The 18,674-nt window shown below is 41.1% G+C and overlaps 1 long non-coding RNA gene across 1 annotated transcript; it reads right to left on the bottom strand.

Moving 5' to 3' along the window:
* Positions 1-12,197: 12,197 nt before the first annotated feature.
* On the bottom strand, positions 12,198-13,948 carry LOC122182956. The gene is made up of 3 exons (XR_006180048.1): positions 13,883-13,948; positions 13,575-13,729; positions 12,198-12,276 (listed from the first exon to the last, which is right to left on the bottom strand). It is a non-coding gene; the product is annotated as an uncharacterized LOC122182956 (long non-coding RNA).
* Between the last annotated feature and the right edge of the window lie 4,726 nt (positions 13,949-18,674).

The raw sequence follows: 18,674 nt of genomic DNA, 5'->3' as shown, positions 1-18,674 counted from the left end.
ACACGCTGTTTTAGCCTGGACTCCTGCCTCATTCAGTGCATAATTGCAATGAAAATGAAGGTAAATGTTTTAACGCTAAATATTTTAGAAACTTTATCTAGTAGTCATTACAGCTTTACTTATGAGACGTGACATATGTTTCTGCCTACACTGAAACACAGCTAAAGCTCAAAAGCATATGTTAAGCACCAATAATTTTATTCAGTGTGATCAGTCTGGTTATGTAATATCAATCTAGCTTGAGTGATGAGTGAACTTTGGATCCACAATCAGCTTTGTTGTTGGCAGGCATTACGCTCTGTTGTGACCTGTTTTTAACCACACCTACAATCACACAGCAAACTAAAGGTAACTCCTGAGATGGTCTTTTATCTTTAATCACTTCCTGTTCACACTTCATTCTGCCAACACCTCCTGTCAGGATTATTGCTGTTTATTTCCCATGAATATCTAAGAATATCATTCATCCTGGTAATAAATGTTTCCATGCAGTGAGGTATGCTATAGAAGTGACCTGCAGTATTTCCTAAAAGGTTACTTGACTGACATCTTATTTGGGAAAGTAAACAGGAAGACCTACATTGTCCGTCATAAAAAGCAACAGTATTAGGCTGGCAGAAATCACCAAAGTAGTTATGCCAGTGTAGTTCTCTAGAAATGAAAGTCAAACACAGATGAAATCTAGCAGCACCAGTATTATGGGTCTGATCTTGAAAGTTCTTAGTCATGTTGAGTTGTTTCCTCTTACAAATACTCAGATGAGCCACAGTTGCAGATTTAAGATAAACTGTGCTGGTTGTTAATGATGCAGATCCCAGATGTCTAAGAGATGCTGGTTTTACTGAGTTCATGGGCCCTGACTGCCCAGCACAACAATGGAGTCTTGCCACAGCCTCCTAGAAGTCAACAATGCCCTTCACCAGCTATACCTAATAATGCCTAACCAGTCAGCCTACTTTAAAGACAACGCTGAAGAGCCCAGTAACTAAATACTCTCTCATGAGGACCTGCAGATGTCAGCAGTGGTAAGTCCCGTCCTCCTTGCTATGCCACATCCCACAGTGCTAACCAACAGAACTGATGGAAATCACTTTCTAGAATTTCTATGGGAGGCCATGCGGAAAACCCATATCAGGGTATTTATCTGAAAACTGTTTTTTACTGCAGATGCAAATGATGCAAAAATAAAGGCACATTAAGTGTACCTGTCAGAATGTTGGTCCAGTATAAGGACAAAATATCAATTTCTTGCACTAGTTATTAATCAGCTGTGGAACACATTGCCACAGGATACTGCAGAAATCAAGACTAAACCAGTTCAAAAGCAATTGCACAAAACCACCTAAGAGTGATCCACCAAGGGCTACAAACTACCTTTGTCTCAGGATTGCAAGAGACAAGTGACAACTGAGCAAACAAAAAAAAAATCATCACTAAGTCTGCCTGCTCTTTTAGCTTGTTCCTAACCACTGACAGAGGCAGAATTACAGGAACTGTTCTTGTATTTATATTATTGCACTCTCCCTCAATTAGGTACAGATTTCCATTTGAAGCTCAGCTTTCTGCTACTCTTGATATCACACCTGTGTCTGTTAAGGCAGGTACAGCTGTGACAACCTCAACTGGCAACCTCTATAAAGGACTGCCAACAAAGAGCAGCGAAAATGACGGATACTGAATGCAATAGAGCTTGTAAGTCTCTATGTTCCACCCCGCTTGTCATCTGTGTTGGCCCCTCAGAGTCTAACCACTGAGAATTATTCTGCATCTTCCATTTTCGTATACTGCGTCTCTCTCATTCTCTCAAGTCATAGACTCACCTCAGATAAGACTCCTCTACTATCCAGGGTGGAAAAAAAGTCACGCTTCAGTCTTACAGCAGTCATCATCACTTTCCATTGTTCTTTTTTCCCTCTTCTATTGAAAAACATGCTGCTTTACATTCATTATTAGATGAACTGTTATTCACTGCTGCTTGGAGCTTCCCGTACTGTTCTTAAATACTTTCATAACTAAAGACTTCTCTGCCTGAGTCAACTGAAAACTGCTGAAAATGTCAAGTATTTCAAAACTAACTACTGCCAGAAATAGTCACACTACTTTCAGACAATCTTACTTCTGGCAGGACCCCTTGAATGCAGAAAGTAAAGCGTGTTTGAAATCTCCATCCAGCCTGTCTACTCCTCGGCATTTGATAACACCAGTTTCTGCATAACTCGATAATCAGTTGAAACTATACCTTTAAGAGGCTTTCAAAGGGCCAGTCTTCTCCCTGTAACATTTGTACACATACTGACCACATTCTGTCTTCTGCAAAAACATACTTGGCACTTACTTTCTCAGGGCATGCTTACATTACACACACTAATACATGTGTTTGCTTCAGAGGTCCACTTGTTGGCCTTGAAAACCAAGAGAAAGATTAATGACCAAAGAGAAGGATCTTGTCCCTATTTGAGCAGGGAGTTGGACCACATGACTTCCAAAGGTCCCTTCCGATCTCAAACATGCTTCGATTCTGTGTAGGTGTTTGGTTGCTTGTGTGAACAAGAGGGAATGACAGATATACAAAAAGGTGATAACCTCTAAAATTCTTGCAGGTACAATCTAATCTACAGATATTATTTCAATCACGACACAAATACAACCACTCATGGACAGAAAACAATGTTGGTTGGAAGAATCAAAGTAATATTACAACCTATGTAAAAGGAAAATGTTTCCAGTATTAGCAAGCTGGGAGGCCTAATCGAAGTATCAGGCTGAAATCTGGGCCTCTTTGACCCATCCAGTTCACCTTGCACAGTCAAGACAGCAAAGCACTCCACCAAATCAAAAAAACCCTGAAACTGCTAAGCATAGCAGAAAACACTTCAAAATTATCTTCCATATGCTTTTTGACCAACAGCTACAAGTGACAATACAGCTGTTATGCATACGCATTTATTAAGTTCATATTAAAAACAAAACAGAACGCCTTATGTTCCTTCCACTTTGACATTTCACTTTGACTTTCCACGTATGTAAGAAATAAGAAGAGCCACATGAAATGATGAAATAAAGTCCTGTTCCATTGACTGAATGTATTCATCACAAACCTTAGGGACCTTCAGGTTCCACTCAACCCAATTTAATATCTCTTCTGTGCTTGACACTATTGATCCTCCTATCTCTTCATCTATAAATTAGGACAGCTGTCCTCACGGATGAGCGACCAAGCATGCTTAGCTTCTCCTTTATAACTAAAATCTTAAGCAGCAGTTCTGAGGTAACTTCATGATTGTAAATCAGTATTTTTTTAATTACAAGTCTAAACACAATCTAAAGATCGCACATTCCCTATTTGCTTTTATTTTCACATATCAGATGGGTGACACTGCATTCTTTTTATATCACTATCAACCTCCTGAATCTTCTGGATTGCTGCTGAAGGAAACAGCTACCTACAGACCAAGTATGGAGACCTAGATGAACCACATTACAGAAATGCATTTAAATACTGTTAGCAATAATATTGGCAGCTTTTGCCAGGCTGATATTTCAGTAGACTCATTTGACCTCAAAAGTATACTCTTTACCTTGCCTCTTGCAAGGGGAGCTTGAAAATCCAAATTGTTTAATGGTTTCTTTTAAGTGACGTCACCAAGGTAAACAAATACTTTTTTCAAATGCGCCCTTGAAACAGAACAAAATTAATTTTCTCTTTTGGGACACTTAATTCTTTAGATCTTCCTTTCAGGCAGTGTAGCTCTTATACTGTCTTCCTACATTACACAGAAGGAAGCAACCCAAACCAGAGGCAACGTTGCCAAGAATGTTTTGTCTAGCTTTGGGTGAACCCTTCTGGCAAGCTCTCATATGCTCTGGGAAAAATATATGCTTGTTATAACTTTGTAGCTACTGTTGTCTGCAGTAGTCCTGCCTGAATCTGGTCCAGAATAGTTCACCAAAAGTCAGTGCTAGAACAAGCACTCCTTAGCCGGTAGCTATTGTATCATCACATCATTTCCCAGCACAGTATCTTATCGCTGATCATCTGGGGAAGTGGGACAGAGTTTTTTGTTAATGTGCCAGAAGGAGCCTAGTAGGGCATGTTCCATCTGAAATACATGGAGATAATAGCTGTGTGGCCTTTCACATTTTTATTTTTACTGAAAAGTAAAGCAATCATTGCTAGCTTTGCAATAAGATCCTTAGGGTTACCCACAAAACCAGAGAACCCCAAGTAAGTAAATGCCCTACTAAGTAAATAAAACAAAAACCAGTAACAAATGTATTGTTTTCTCTTGCTTCTAACACAATACAACCCACTAAGCCCCTAAACCCAATATTGAATGTATTTAATTGTGATCATGCTGAACACAAGATTACCAGAGCCAGAAAATATCTTGGACTTGAATCAACAATTGTTTTCCATTTTGAAAACTTCACAATGAACATGGCTGGAGACTTGGCTTCTACTCCCTGAATGAAACCCAACATTGGCTCTGTGTTCCCAGAGTCCCAAAACTGAAGTGACCCAGAGGCTGCAAAGGTCAGCGCAACCAAGAACCAATACTGAATTTACTATTTTTGCTATGCTAATGCCCAAAGCCTTCAGTCTTGAGCCAGAACCCCCGTTGCATTAAGCAATACGCAGACAATCTTGAAAAAGCAGTCCCTGTACTGAAGACCTGACAGTACAATTTTCGGCAGGCTGTCAGCTACGTGAAACAAGTGAGGGGGCTGGAGGGAGACCTAGTAACCCAAAAGCAAGCACACAGTGACACAATGAGCATTAGTCATGGCTTACCACCAGCTAATCTCAAAACAGTATTTTCCAGTAACAGTTCTTACTTTTACCAACAAAAGATGTAACAGAGCATTACTTTTTTCTCTCTGGACTCTCAGTACAGAACCACCTACAGACAGAAAACCCCTCTTTCTTTTCTTTTCCTTTCTTTTTTTTTTTTTTTTTTTGCTAGCACCATATCTTCTTACTGCATCTTGTGCTTTGTGGGGAAAAAAAAAAAACAGAATCAGCAAAAAAAAAAAAGTAAACTATAGTGAGCTAATCAATTAGATGCAGGCTGGCCTCTCTTTTTATAGAAAAAGGGATTTTTCTCCCCTAAGAATAAGAAACTCCAAAACTTGGTCTTATAAGGAGGTCCTTTATGTAAAAGCTTCATTTAAGAAAGAAAACTCACTGTTCTCAAAAGCACATTGCTCTTTCCTCCTGTATGCTTTGTTCTGAGCCTGCTACTGTGTATTCACTAAACCAGCTTCTATTAATAAGATTATGGTACCCTGTACGATAGCTCTCAACAGGTCAATGGGTGATCTTCTGTACAATATTTATTTGTGGAGCGTCCTAAGCTCACATGCTTACGCTCTCAGGTGTCCTGCTCAGACAGAAGGGCAAGCACTGATGGTGGCACAAGGTGTAGCTTTGCTCCAGAGCTTGGGAGCAGATGTTTTCCTTCGGTGGGAAGTGAGCTTGGGAACTCCACTTTCCTCTGCCAAATATTATTGTGCATTGCCAAGAGGCACAATTCCTACATGCTTCAGTCCATAACTTCTTGTTTTCACCTTGTGCTATGAACTGTAGAAAGGACTGCCCTTTAGCCCCTGCAGCACAGGGGTGGTTCGGTTCAGACCCACTAGAGTTGTCAAATCCTGAAGGATACCTCAAGAGTACAAAAGGGGAGTCTGCAACCACCTTGCAACATAACATTACAGCAATACACAAGAGCTTACATGCTATATTAAATTAGGAAGTGTTCAATTTGTCCCTAAGCTGCACAATGCTAGGTAAGTCAAGCAAAATAAGTGGATTCATATGCTCTAAGAGCACACTGTCTAAGATAATACAAATCCTTTTTCCATTCAAAGTAAGGCATTATTTATGAGTTAAACATATATTCCTCTGTGATCACAGTGCAAGAAAAAGTCATTCCCTCCTTGACGTGATACTATCACTCTCCAAGCTTCCCCAGTACAGTGGGTCACGCTAAATTCCCCATTTGTCCTGCCCTTACAATTCCCAACAAATGAGTCCTAGAATGACAGAACACCATTTTGTTGAAATAGCTGCTTTTGGCTTTCTTCTTATTCCTCCCCTATAACACAGAGGCTTTTATCTTGGGGCTGTCTCCTCCCGGGCATGCCTCCAGCTAGTTTCAGTGCCTGCTGCACATTAACACTGTCTACGCAATATCATCATTGCTTTAAAAATGTACCAAATGCAGGAAAACAGTTTCTCCCTCTCTCTCACCCTCTTCCCCACCCCTCCTTTTCAATAAGAATTTTTTCCATGTGGTTAGAGAACTAACATCTGGAATTAGCAAAGGCTGCCAAAAGGAGAGAATGAAAACAATGAGTTGAGTCACACTTGAACCTGCCAACTTAATTTAATTTAGACCTTCTTGGGTCAGTTTGAAAAGAAAAAAAAAAATGGAAAATGTTTTAATTTTCTTTTTATAATGTAACTTTTTTTTTTCCTTCAGTCTGCTGATGCAAGTTGTAGAGTCAGTCAAGACATAGCACCACAGTGCAGGCATTCATCCTTGCAGCACCGATATTAATCCATCTGTAATTCATCTACACATACGCAACAACATATCCAGGTGTCACTTTCTGAGCAGAGTCCCACTGAGCTAGTGAAATTTCTCCCAGGAGCAGGTACGGAGCTGTATGGGACCTTTTCATTACACCCCACAATGCGGTGCAGAACAATCTGGAAACTTCCTAATGTACCTTCCTTTTCCTTACCAGTGAACTCGTTTGCTTAGCAAGCACTGAGGAAGCCTGTAATACTCTGGCAACATTTAAATTGTAAGCTGTTGCAATATAATCCCCTTTTCTCTGTAAAAGATCAGCTCCCATATGATTGCCCCAATCCTAATAGAAGACACTACACTCTTCTGCCTAATATAAGGCCTTAAGTATTTTCCTGTTCACCTTGAGCAGTTAGGCTATGCTAAAGCACAGTTGTTATGCCCACTGAAGCAGGCAAATACAATGCAATACAGACGGAGAGAGTGGCATAACTTTTAACAAAATAAGAAACTCGGATAATATAAACTACTAGTAAGACATTCCATGAAGAAGCTGCAAATAGGAACCAAGTCAGGCAGCCTAAGCAGTTTTCCACGGGATTTATAAGCAAACTTATGTGTCAGATGAAGGAAGAAAATGGCAAAGCCAGAAACTGTAAGCTGTCTGCTGGAGCCTTGCATGTATAAGAGTTGACCAGAAAAGCATGGTAATCAATTTGCAACAGAGGGGGAAGGATTTGTGGCAATACTTTGGAGAAACATCTGACAGAGACCTCTAGAGAACAGGCTGATCTAGAAAGAAGAACAGTGAGCCAAGACACTTTATTCTGCTGATTAGTACTATCAATATTCAGGACTTATAGGTATTGTTTATTAAGTGCCTGAACTCAAGATATACCCCCAGTTCGTGAACCAGCATGGCCTCACGAGGACAAATCCTGCTTGACCAACCTAGCAGCTTTTTTATCATGGTGCCACTAAAGAACAAGGGAAGAGCCACTGATGTCATCTATCTGGACTTCAGTAAGACCTCTGATAAGGTACCCCACATCACCCTTCTCTCCAAATTGGAGGGATATGAATTTGATGGGTGGACTGTTCAAAGGACAAAGAACTGGCTGCAGGATCAAGTCCATAGAGTGGCTGGCAGTCAATGGTTCAATGCCTGGATGGAGAGCAGTAACAAGTGGTCTCCCATAGGGTTCAGTGCTAGGACCAGTACTCTTTAATATCTTCATCACTGACATCAGCAGAGGGGGTTGAGTGCACCCTTCAGCAAGTTTGCTGATGACAGCAAGCTGCAGGTTGCAGTCAACACATTCAGAGGGACCTAGACAAACTTGAGCAGGCTTGGGTGCAGAAGAATATCATTATGCCCAAAAAATCCAAATGCAAGATCTTGCACCTGGGTTGTAGCAACCCCCACTATGAATACAAGCTGGGCAATAAAAGGGTGGAGCACAGTCCTGACATTGAAAAGAACCTGGGGGTACTAGTGGATAGAAAGCTGGACATGAGCCAGCAACGTGCCCTCACAGCCCAGAAAGCCAACCAGATCCTAGGCTACACCAAACGCAGCATGGCCAGCAAGTTGAAAGAGATGACCCTGCCCCTCTGCTCTGCACTGGTGAGACCTCACCTGGAGTACTGCATCCAGATGTGGAGTCCTAAGTACTGGAGAGACATGGGCCTGTGTAGAGTGCATCCAGAGGAGGACAACAAAAATGAGCAAAGGGGTGGAACACCTCTCCTATGAGGATTAGGCTGAAAGAGCTGGGGCTGGTCAGACTGGAAAAAAAAAGGATCCAAGGTGACCTGATAGTATCTGAAGTATCTAATAGGAAGATACAGGAAAGAAGGGGACAGGCTCTTTAGTAAGGTCTGTTGTGATAAGATTCAAACTTAAAGAGTGGTGATTTGTGTAGTATGAGTTCTACAGAGAAGATGGTGAGGTACTGTAACAGGTTGGCCAGAGATGATGTTGATACCCCATCTCTGAAGTCTTTCAAGGTGAGGCTGGATCAGGCCCTGGGCAGTCTGGTCGAGCTGTGGATGTCCCTGTTTGTTTCAAGGGAGTCATACTAGATGAACTCTAAAAGTCCCTTCTAACTCTAAGAATTCTATGATTCATTATTGTTTCTCCTTAAAGAAAACATTCAAAAGGCTTTAAAATTTCTCTAAGTTTGCATGGCTTATATCCACACTAAGGGTATGCAATTATGATCACTCCATGATCATCTAACAATGGAGGAAGGGTGATGTAGAGTCTAACTGCAGGAGATACCATACTCTCCTTAAAAGGGTAACTATAAGCTTCTTCACGTTTCTACTTTTACTGGCATTTCAGAAGATCCTTAGGCACAGCCATACTAGTATTTATCCTAACATCACCTCTGTCTGACACTGCCTTACTACCGTCTTTACCATGACACCCAAGAGGAGCACATGATGCTTACAACAGCTTTCACAACAGTGTTCCAGCATGATAATTCTACCCTGGCTTTGGCAGTCCATTACTGACTCAGGTATCAGCTCCCCTCTCATCATGTCACAAAAGCTGTCATTTCATCAGTCTACAACAAACTGCTCTCCGCACAGCTATCATAGCTCCTTTCCCTCAGCACAAAGCTACTGGAAATTCTTATCGAGCTTGCCCACTCCATTGTTCCACATTATCACATGTTATCGAAGGAGACACTTCACAAGTAGCATATGTGGGCTTTTTTCTTTTCACTAAGAGCAGCGAGAGATGCATTCATGAAACTTACTCATGTGGATAGACCTTTGTTCCAGGATAAGACTCACTGCTGAGTTTAAAAGTCTTTGTAAGTTGTAAACTGAAATAACCCTAGCTCATTTAATACCAAAACAGGAGTGTCTACAAGATGCGGCTACACTATTTAATTCCACTGTTTCCAATTTACTCCTTATCTTATACAAAGAGCTTTCCCATTTAGGCAAAGCGCTGGCCTGCTAAACGGTACTTAACCACCCACTATTTTGTACTTATTAACTTGCTGTCATTTAACAGAAAATGTTTAGGCAAACCACGAGAGAGATCAAAATTCTGATCCTCATATCAAAAGGAAAAGGGCTACAGGCATTAGATTGTGAAATATGATTTCCCAGGATGGATTAAATTCTGGTTTAATGCTCTTTTTGATATCACAGAAAGTCAAACCTCATTTCTTAAGAGGGCACTTCAACTTGCTTTGCATACAGCATGTTTTCCCTTGATAAAGCGTCTTAGCTACAGCAAACTTGGAATTTGATCAGAACTGCTGGAGCAGTCAGCAATAGGAGTGGAGGAGAGCAAAACCCACAATCTACACTGAACTTGATTTCACAGGAGCTCTTTAGATAACTTTATGGAAAAAAAAAAATCCAAGAGCAAAGGGGGATGCAGAAAGCATCACAGATTTGAACCGTGATGCAGGACAAACAGACTGCAGATGCCTGTCTCATGTGGCAATGCCAAGCACAGCACACACCACACTCGTACCTGCACTTTGACCTTCTCCTATGAAAGCCATGGCAGAATGACAGGGAGAAGCATGCATTTAGGACTAAGAGGGTGCTGAGATTTGAACTTTCTCCACACAGTAACAGTTCATCTAACTACAGAACAGTTGAGAAAAAACTTATGACCTAGTCCTGCAACGTGCCTGCTGTGCTTCAGAGCCCCTCACAGCAGTGCAGTTTCAAATGGAAGTTCCTCTCTTTCCTCATGGTCTTGCCCAACTCCCAGCAACATTCCCATATCTTTTGCATACCTTAACAACAACTGGTGACTTAAAACATGAAAGCACAATTGTTTCCAAGAAAACCTACCATGATTGATGGCATTACAGGAAATCAGCAGGCTACACATTTTCAGACTGCGGAGTAGAGACATTTGTGATGAAATGGAAGGAGCACCTTGACAATCTGAAGATGGGGAATTGACCACAAGATACTACCTACCACTCTCAAATTCTCCTCATTTCCTGCTTAAGTACCTGATTCTCCAGAAGCAGATGATCTCTGCAGCTAATAGATGATATTCTGGATCCAACAGAGTAAGATTTCATCCCACCATTCTAAAGCAAAGGTCTTACTTTACCACTTGTGTTTACTACTACCATTGTGCTGCATTCTGGACTTACTCCCTTTTATAGACGACTGCCAAACATGCAGGCTGATGTGGCTGCATGCGCTGCATGTTATGCTCCCTTTGGGCCACCCTCCTCTGCTTGCAGTTGGTGAGTAGCATCATTTCTGAGCTCCAGAAAAGGGTGACATAGTCAAGAGCCCTTAACCATTCTCCAATTTGCCTTAAGTCCCACCATCCTCTTTGGTATGCAATGCCACACTCTACACTTCATCTGTGAAGACTAGTGAGATGCTGCTGGCAAAAAGCAGTAAGCTGCTGTCCTGCAAATATCTGCTATTCTTTTTTGGAAAACTTTACCACTAAGCAATTTGATCTCAATCTAATGCTATGAGAGAGGCTGAATATTTTTTGTTCCAGACAGTATGCCCTCAGCAGACAAAAGTGAGTACTCAGGATGATCTTAACAGCAGATCAGGACTCATAAGGGAAGATTTCCATAGCAGACCAATGAAAAAAATAAGTGATAATGCCAGGGCATGGCTTGGCCAGAGTCTAATAGTTATAGTTTGCTACACAGCATTGCAGAACAGGACCACAACTGGTTAATTAATTAGCAAAAGATCCCTGTATCTTGTAGATGCTCATAAAAAACTCTCAGGAGTAAAATAGATAAAAAGTGCAAGTACGTACAGTTAATTTATGTCAATTGTTATTTAATTAATTTGGTTATGTTTTATAACTGATTAAGACTCTTTCATATTAATTATTGCAAAATGAATCACAATACTCACCTCCAGAGTTTTTTCTTCCTTCACCCTCCCACACAGTAGACTCTTTGTAAATTGTGATTACCTTTTACTACACACTTCTTTTATTTCTTATACCTCACTTTGATGGATAGCTTGTTAGATGTTGATGTGTGACTTTTTTTTTTTTTTTTTAAGGTAGATGTATGTAGTGTCAGAAAGTTACTTATATTCAGACACAATTCTCTTGTCTCTTCCCATATTCCATGCTTCCCTGTTGCCCTCCCCCAAGACAACTTACTCTCTCTAACTTGGGACAGGTGGTAGGAGAGGGTAGATAGGCTATTTACGAACTTCTGTCAGATTCACTATTTTCTGTAAGTCTCTGTTTAGTCTGAAGAGATACATTAGCCAGTCTAAATACGTGTCTCCCTCTCTTCCTTTTAGCAGTATCCACTACTGAAAAATGAGAGCATTTTCCAGGGCAAAAATCACTATCACCAATTAGAAAAGAACCACACTTGTCAACTGAGTAAGCTACTCTGATGTAAATTGTATGATCTAGGAAATCACAGCTTACAGAGAGGTGATGTTAGCAGAGCTATACCAGCAACCAAGCTCCCATGCACAGAAAAAGAATATACTAGCTACAGCAAACATCTTGGGGTTTAAAATATTTTGTTTTGTTTCCAAGCAGTATATATATGTTAAGTCTTTCAATCTCCAAACAAATTAAATCATAGAAAAATCAAATTACTGTGCAACATATAGTAGTGGGCAACAATGTATACTTACTATTTTGTGGATAAGCCTTCAATCTTTACAAAAAAAATAAGGCACAAAACAATCCTTTTTCTGTATAAACAGGAGTGGCTTTGGCATAATCTTACTATGTTTCTTTCTGAAATAATAACAACAGAGTAGACAGCCTTAAATAAGTGATTCACTTTTATAATTTCCCTTAGCACAATGTACTGATATTACAAATCTCTAGCTCACCTCCTTCCTTCTGTGGCAAATAAGTGGATTTTATTTTGGAATGACATGCTCATATACGGCTTATTTCATAAAATATCCAAGGTCACATTGCAATATATTCCAAAGATGCTGGCATTGAAAACAATGAAATAGAACAATGAAATTGAAAAATCTGGGGGAATGCAGAGCTCCAAACCGCTGCCATTTGACTTTTCATTTGAATAACTGATTTATTATGCACATTCACAAACATATAACCTATTAAGTTTAAACGTGAATGTACCTTCGGGCTTATGCCTAAGGTAGAAGAGTTGGAGAAATGATGTCCTAATTTTTCTACTTCACTTGCTCTTGAGATTATTTTTTTTCTTTTATGCCCAATTACTCTGTTGAGCACAGTAACTCTTACTTCAAAATAAACGCCAGGAAAAAATTAGGCCTCTTCAGCAATAAACAATGAATAGGCATAAAGTGCACTTGCTCTGTTTATACATGGCTTTCTGAGAGCATTAGTGAAGGACATCAAATTACAGGAGGACCTAAAAAAAACACCAGTGACTACTTAATCAAGAGTTAAGTGAAACACTGGAAGAAACCACAAAGCTTTTAGTTCAGTTTTTGCGCACAATAGCTATTCAGAGACAGTAATAACGCAATGTGAGATTTAAAAAAAAAAGTCTGAAAAACATTCCTGCTTCTACTTAATTTAATGTAAGAATTCTTTTAAAACAGTTTGCAGTCTTCACAAGACATTGGCATTATTGCTCGTCCAGGCCATCACACAAAAGAAGATGTGTTCTTGAACATAAATTGCAGTTTGGTTAGCCTGCTTTAGTACTTCGCACGTCACTGCAAGAGTTTCTTAAAACCTTCCACCCAGAAGATGAGGTGAGCCACTCAGCTCTCATCTGGAGAATGGGGGAGCAGATGGGGGGCTGTTTCTAAACAAATACATCTCTAGTTTTTGCGGGTTAAGGCAAATAATTGAAAAGCATGAGCACCTCCATAAACCTCAAATATAAAGGAAAAAATAGCAGGGAAAAAGAAAAAAAAAAAAAGGCTTTTTTCTATTTAATTATTTGGGTGGGTTTGACAACATGAGTTCACAGGGAAAATAAGTATGAGAACTATGAGCAACCTCAGAGAATTTTCCATGGATAGAATACAGTCATAAAACCAGAATCCTTAAAACCTCATGAAATGAAGCAAACTGTAGCTCACCTCAACACCCTCAGACTGGTGCTGCCCAGAGATATAATAGGCAGTGGCATCCTATATCAGCCTGGTGCTGCTTCATGATTGAGCACAATCCAGCCTTTTCCACTCTTTCCACACTTCCACTCCATTCTTTTCATTCTCTCCAGAAGACAGTTCAGCTACAAGACGTTAAAACAAAAGAACAAAGATTATGATATTAATCCTCTATAAATAGGCTTTTGCTCTTAAGGCTACACATGGGCACACAATGAATAAATACTCCAACTTGCAGTTGTTTCTTCTCCATCAGTCAGTATGCCATTTTCATTTACCTGTAGTAAAGAAAGTGCTGTATTCAGATTGGAGAGATTTCTGTATCAAGTCCTTTCTTGTTTAGGCAGACAACATACATCTGTTGCATCTTAGACAATTATAGAGCTTTTCCCCAAGATATTCAAAATAATTCAGCAATTATCTCTAATTCACAGTTAGTGTTGTGTAATTGTTACTGATAGGAAACGCCACATCATCAGGAGTGGCAACATACAGAGATATCAGCCCATGAACTGCCAGATATCTAACACGCAGTGTCAGTAGCTGCTTTCATAGCAACAGAAGAGCTGCAGTTATTCAGTAAAATAGAAGCTCACAAACACCTTCAATGCATGCCAGTTTAAGATTCAGGTCAGATGTTCCTGGACCCCAGTTTCCTGCCACACCTGGTGGGCAAGCCAGCCTTCCTGGCTGACAAGACTTGGAAATGGTAAGACTGATGAAAAGTGTCAGAGAGGGTTAAAACAGACAAGCAAGAAACTGCTAGGTGACGAATGGAGCCTGTCCCTGCAAGCACTCTGGGTTATCTTCATCTTCATGCCCACTGGGAATTGACTCATAAGTGTTTTAGGAAGAAGCAGCTGCCTACTTTGTGACATCTTGGCTTTTACCTCCAGGTTGAGAAGGGATATGATACGCAAGAGAGAGGAGACAGTCTGCTGGGGATACATAACTGTATTTTCTACACCCAAAGTAGAGCTTGTCTGGCAAGTGAACAGGAAGGTTTCTACATCTCAGATTCAAAAGGAGGCACATCCCATTCCATTGACAAGGGACTGAGAATCTGAAATGGCAGAAGTATTTAAAGCAAATCAATGCCATTAGCAAAGTCAAAGCTGATGAAAGATGCTTAACATAGGCTGATGCTTCTGGAGCCAACTCCTCTGGTCACAAAGCAATGCAGTGGGGAGGTATGGCCGCATCCTGCCCCTCTGTAGGGCCCTACACAGGGCTGAAATGGAAACGTGCATGTAACAACATCCCACCCGGCATCTGCAGCTTCTCCTGAGGGTGAAGGCATTTGAGGAAATTGTGCACCAATTAATAACACTTATAATCCCAGTGCAATTTGAATCAATGAATTTAAATTTACATGCAATTTACAGCAATGGGTCAAAAAATCAATGTCACATAAACCCAACTCTTGAGGCTGCATAGGTTTCTAATAAACACCAGTTTGTCATAGGCAGAGCCGGGGCAGCATTTACGTAAGCAATACCACACTTTTTGATGGAGTTTTCCTTTTTGTGAGCATAAAACAGACTTACAGCATATCTCTTAGCAGATAAGCCATACAGATAGGAATCTTTGATGCTTTATCTTGCTTTGCCCCAATTTTTGCCCCAAACAAACTAACATGGTAGCACCCCCTCTCCTAAGAGTCACTGGGATTTATGAAGTAAAAATAGTTTTCATTCCTATCTGACACATGGTGACAACTGAGGGATGCAGAGATCAACTGGGAAGAAAAACGTCTTTAAAACAGCACAGCACTATTGATACCCACACCCAAAGTTCATCCACTGAGTCCATAAAACTTACTGTAACCTTTGTCCTAGGAGGATTACTTATCTGCAAGACAACAACAAAACCACTTTTTATGAAGTAGGACACAAGATCTGTACAAATTTTCTTTTCTTTTTTTTCCCCAACATACAACTTTAAACTCCAAAGTCACTGAAAATCCAGAAGCACAACAAAACATCTCTGAGTAGCATGCAAGCAGAGCAGAACAAGAGGAATGAGTGGTAGAGATGTGCTGCTTACTGCATCCAGGTACAGAGGGGTCTACATGTGGTCCGTGCCCACATCCAGAATTACCCCAGCTATGAACTGGTGCTGCATTGCCTTGCAGCACGCAATCCTTGCTCTATCGGTGAAACTATAGTAACTACATGACCACTGGGGATTAGCATGATCCCAGGTCATAAAACTTGATCAGAGCAGATTAGCAAATGACTAGACCAGCATTGGATAGCAGTCTTCTTCCCCCCCCCCTTTCTTTTAAAGAGAGAATATCACATATGAAATGCTAATTCTGTTTTAAATAAGAAGTAAAACATACACATGACAAAACAAATGTGTGCTTACAAATATTTTGTCATATTAGATTAAATTATAGCACACAGACTAAACAGAGAAATCTGAAATCCAGGGTCTTGTGTTTGGGATATCCTTGGAGCTTTTATACAAAGAGAGAGAAGTTTACACTTCTGCATTGCACGGCGCACAGTCATCCCATACCTGCCCCATAACACAAACACAGTTTTCTGTACAGCAGCAATGTGTTTTTCAATGAAAGAACACACCAATTAAACTGCCAAAACCCTGTTCCTTTCCTACTGATTTTTCCTATGCCACCCTCCTTCTGCATTATTTCTTGCCATTTCCTGATAAATGACAGCCCGTCCTCTGTTTCTCAAGGCTCAGTGTTACACCCAATTACACCTCCTATATTATTCTACTTGAGCTCCAGTTTCCTACTCCTTTCCCATTTTTTGGTCTCATTTTGGCCCCATACATCCCACCCAGACCCTGTCTAATAGGTAAAGCCGCCTCCCACATTCCAAGTACCTCGGTCTCCTGCAAACACCACTCCTTTTGTGAAGCTCTCTTATGCTACTCTCCTCCCTAAAGACATTTCCACACCTTCTTACATGCCTATTATCCTGTGCACCAGGTTTGTCTGAACCAAGTAGCAGCCTCTTAGAGCAGACAGCTACGAATGTAAAGACACTAGAGAGAGCCATAAAGGAATCAGGTCAGGCAGGGAGCCAACCCAGCCCAGTGGAAGGTACAAGGAGCAAGGAGCACCTGAGCACCAGGTTAAGCTGGGCATGGTCAAAGAGCTCCTGGCAAAGGCTGATAGACTTTTCATGTAACTGGCGAGCACTCTTGGTCTACAAGCTACACGAACAGTACTGAACACAAGATGTAGGATTCAGGATCCAAAAAAAAGTAATAAAAAAAAGAAGAAAAAACTAAAAAAGAAACCACAACCAAACAGAACTTTTAGAAGAAATATGATAAGTTTAAGAAAGGGACCAAGCAACGTGCTTGCTGAGGCAAGAGAGCCTAGACTCATTAACTCATAAGCTCCTTTCCAGTTCTACATCTTTGTTTTCCAGGAAGTAAAGGGTGAGTAAGTAGCAGAGCTTGTTGGACTGGTATAATTTTCACAAAGTGGAAGAAGGAGGACAGAGTAAAGCAGCTCCTGAGCTTCAGGGCTTTTTAGAAGAAGGAAGTTTCAATCTTTTCTTCTCCTTTTTTTGAAATACATAATGACCCAGCTTTCCGTTCCCTCCTATCCTGGCAAAATGTATACAACAATCTCCAGAACAAGTCCTCTGCTGCTGTACCTCATCTGTTCCAAGGTCTGCTTGGTGAATGATGAAGAATGTGGAAAAGCTCAGTGGGGCCAGTATCTCAGAAGCTATACTGGGCAGCCACACAGGCTGGCAGAACTGGAGAGGCAGCATTGCTATGACGCTTTCTGCAGAGCTGCTGACTGGTCAGCATAGTAAGCTACGCAAGTGTGAGGGGGAATTGTAACAAAATTGATTTTGCCAGAACCACAAAATAAATAGGACAATTCCTGCCCTGCAGAAAAGGTATACAGGAAAATTTAATTACATCAGCAGAGGGCTGAAAACTGTACTCAGAACAGCATAAGCAAGAAGAAGAGTGCTATACCAACTACAGCTCTCCTGAGAGAACTCTTATTTTTCCCTACCTGCTATCCAGAACACCCATTCCTACCTTAGCTCCACACATTGAGATGCTCCCTTGGAAAGAAGGTCTTCTCTCTTGGAGTCATTCATGAAGCCTCCAGAACTGCAGCACTCAAGGGATTCACATTCAGAACAGATAACCCAGAACACATAGCTTTAATAGAACCTCATAGGAGGCTCCAGTGGATCACCAACTATTAGATCAAGCTGTCTAGGAACCCATTCAACCCAGCCTTAAGTGCCTCCAAAGGATAGGAGGCTCACAACCTCTCCGGGTGGTCTGTGCCAGTGTCTCAACCCTCTGAATTAAGAATTTCTCCCTAACGCTAACCTAAGCCTCCCCCCTCTTAGTTTAAAGCCATTCCCCTTTGTCCTTTCACTAACAGACCATGTAAGAAGTCCATTCCCCTCCTGCCTGTAAGATCCCTTCAAGCATTGGAAAGTCACAATGAGGTCTCCTCAGAGCCCTCTCTTTTCCAAGCTAAGTCAGTCCAGTTCCCCCAGCCTCTCATTACAGAAGCAGTACTCCAGCACTCTGACATTTTCATAGCCCTTCTCTAAACCCACTCCAACAGCTCTGCATTCTTCCTGTACTGGGAGGCCCAGGCTTAAGTACAGTACTCCAGATAGACTCTTACAAGGACAGAGCAGCAAGGGACAATCACCTCCACCTCCCTGCTGGCCACCCCTCTTTTGATGCAGATTAGGACACAGTTGGCTCTCCAGGCTGTAAAAGAACACTGGTGGCTCACGTACAACTTTTCATCCATCAGGACCCTCAAGTCCTTTTCTTTAGTGCTGCTCCCAATGAGTTCTTCCAGTCCGTACTCATGTCTGGGATTGCCTCAACCCCTGTGCAACACCTTGAGCTTAGCCTTGATAAACCTCATTAGATTCCTGTGTACTCACTTTTCAAGCCTTACCAGGTTCCTCTGGATGGCGTCCCTCCCTTCTATTGTGAAAAATGCACCACTCAGCGCATGGTGTCATCAGCAAACTTGCTGAGGGTACACTTCATCATGCTGTCTACATCATTGATAAAAATGTTGAAGAGCACCAG

Source organism: Lagopus leucura, unplaced genomic scaffold, assembly GCF_019238085.1.
Source record: "Lagopus leucura isolate 7727_CA_CO unplaced genomic scaffold, USGS_WTPT01 Super-Scaffold_73, whole genome shotgun sequence".
NCBI lineage: Eukaryota > Metazoa > Chordata > Aves > Galliformes > Phasianidae > Lagopus > Lagopus leucura.
Note: the sequence above shows the minus strand (reverse complement) of the source record. Positions and strands in the feature narration are given on the sequence as shown.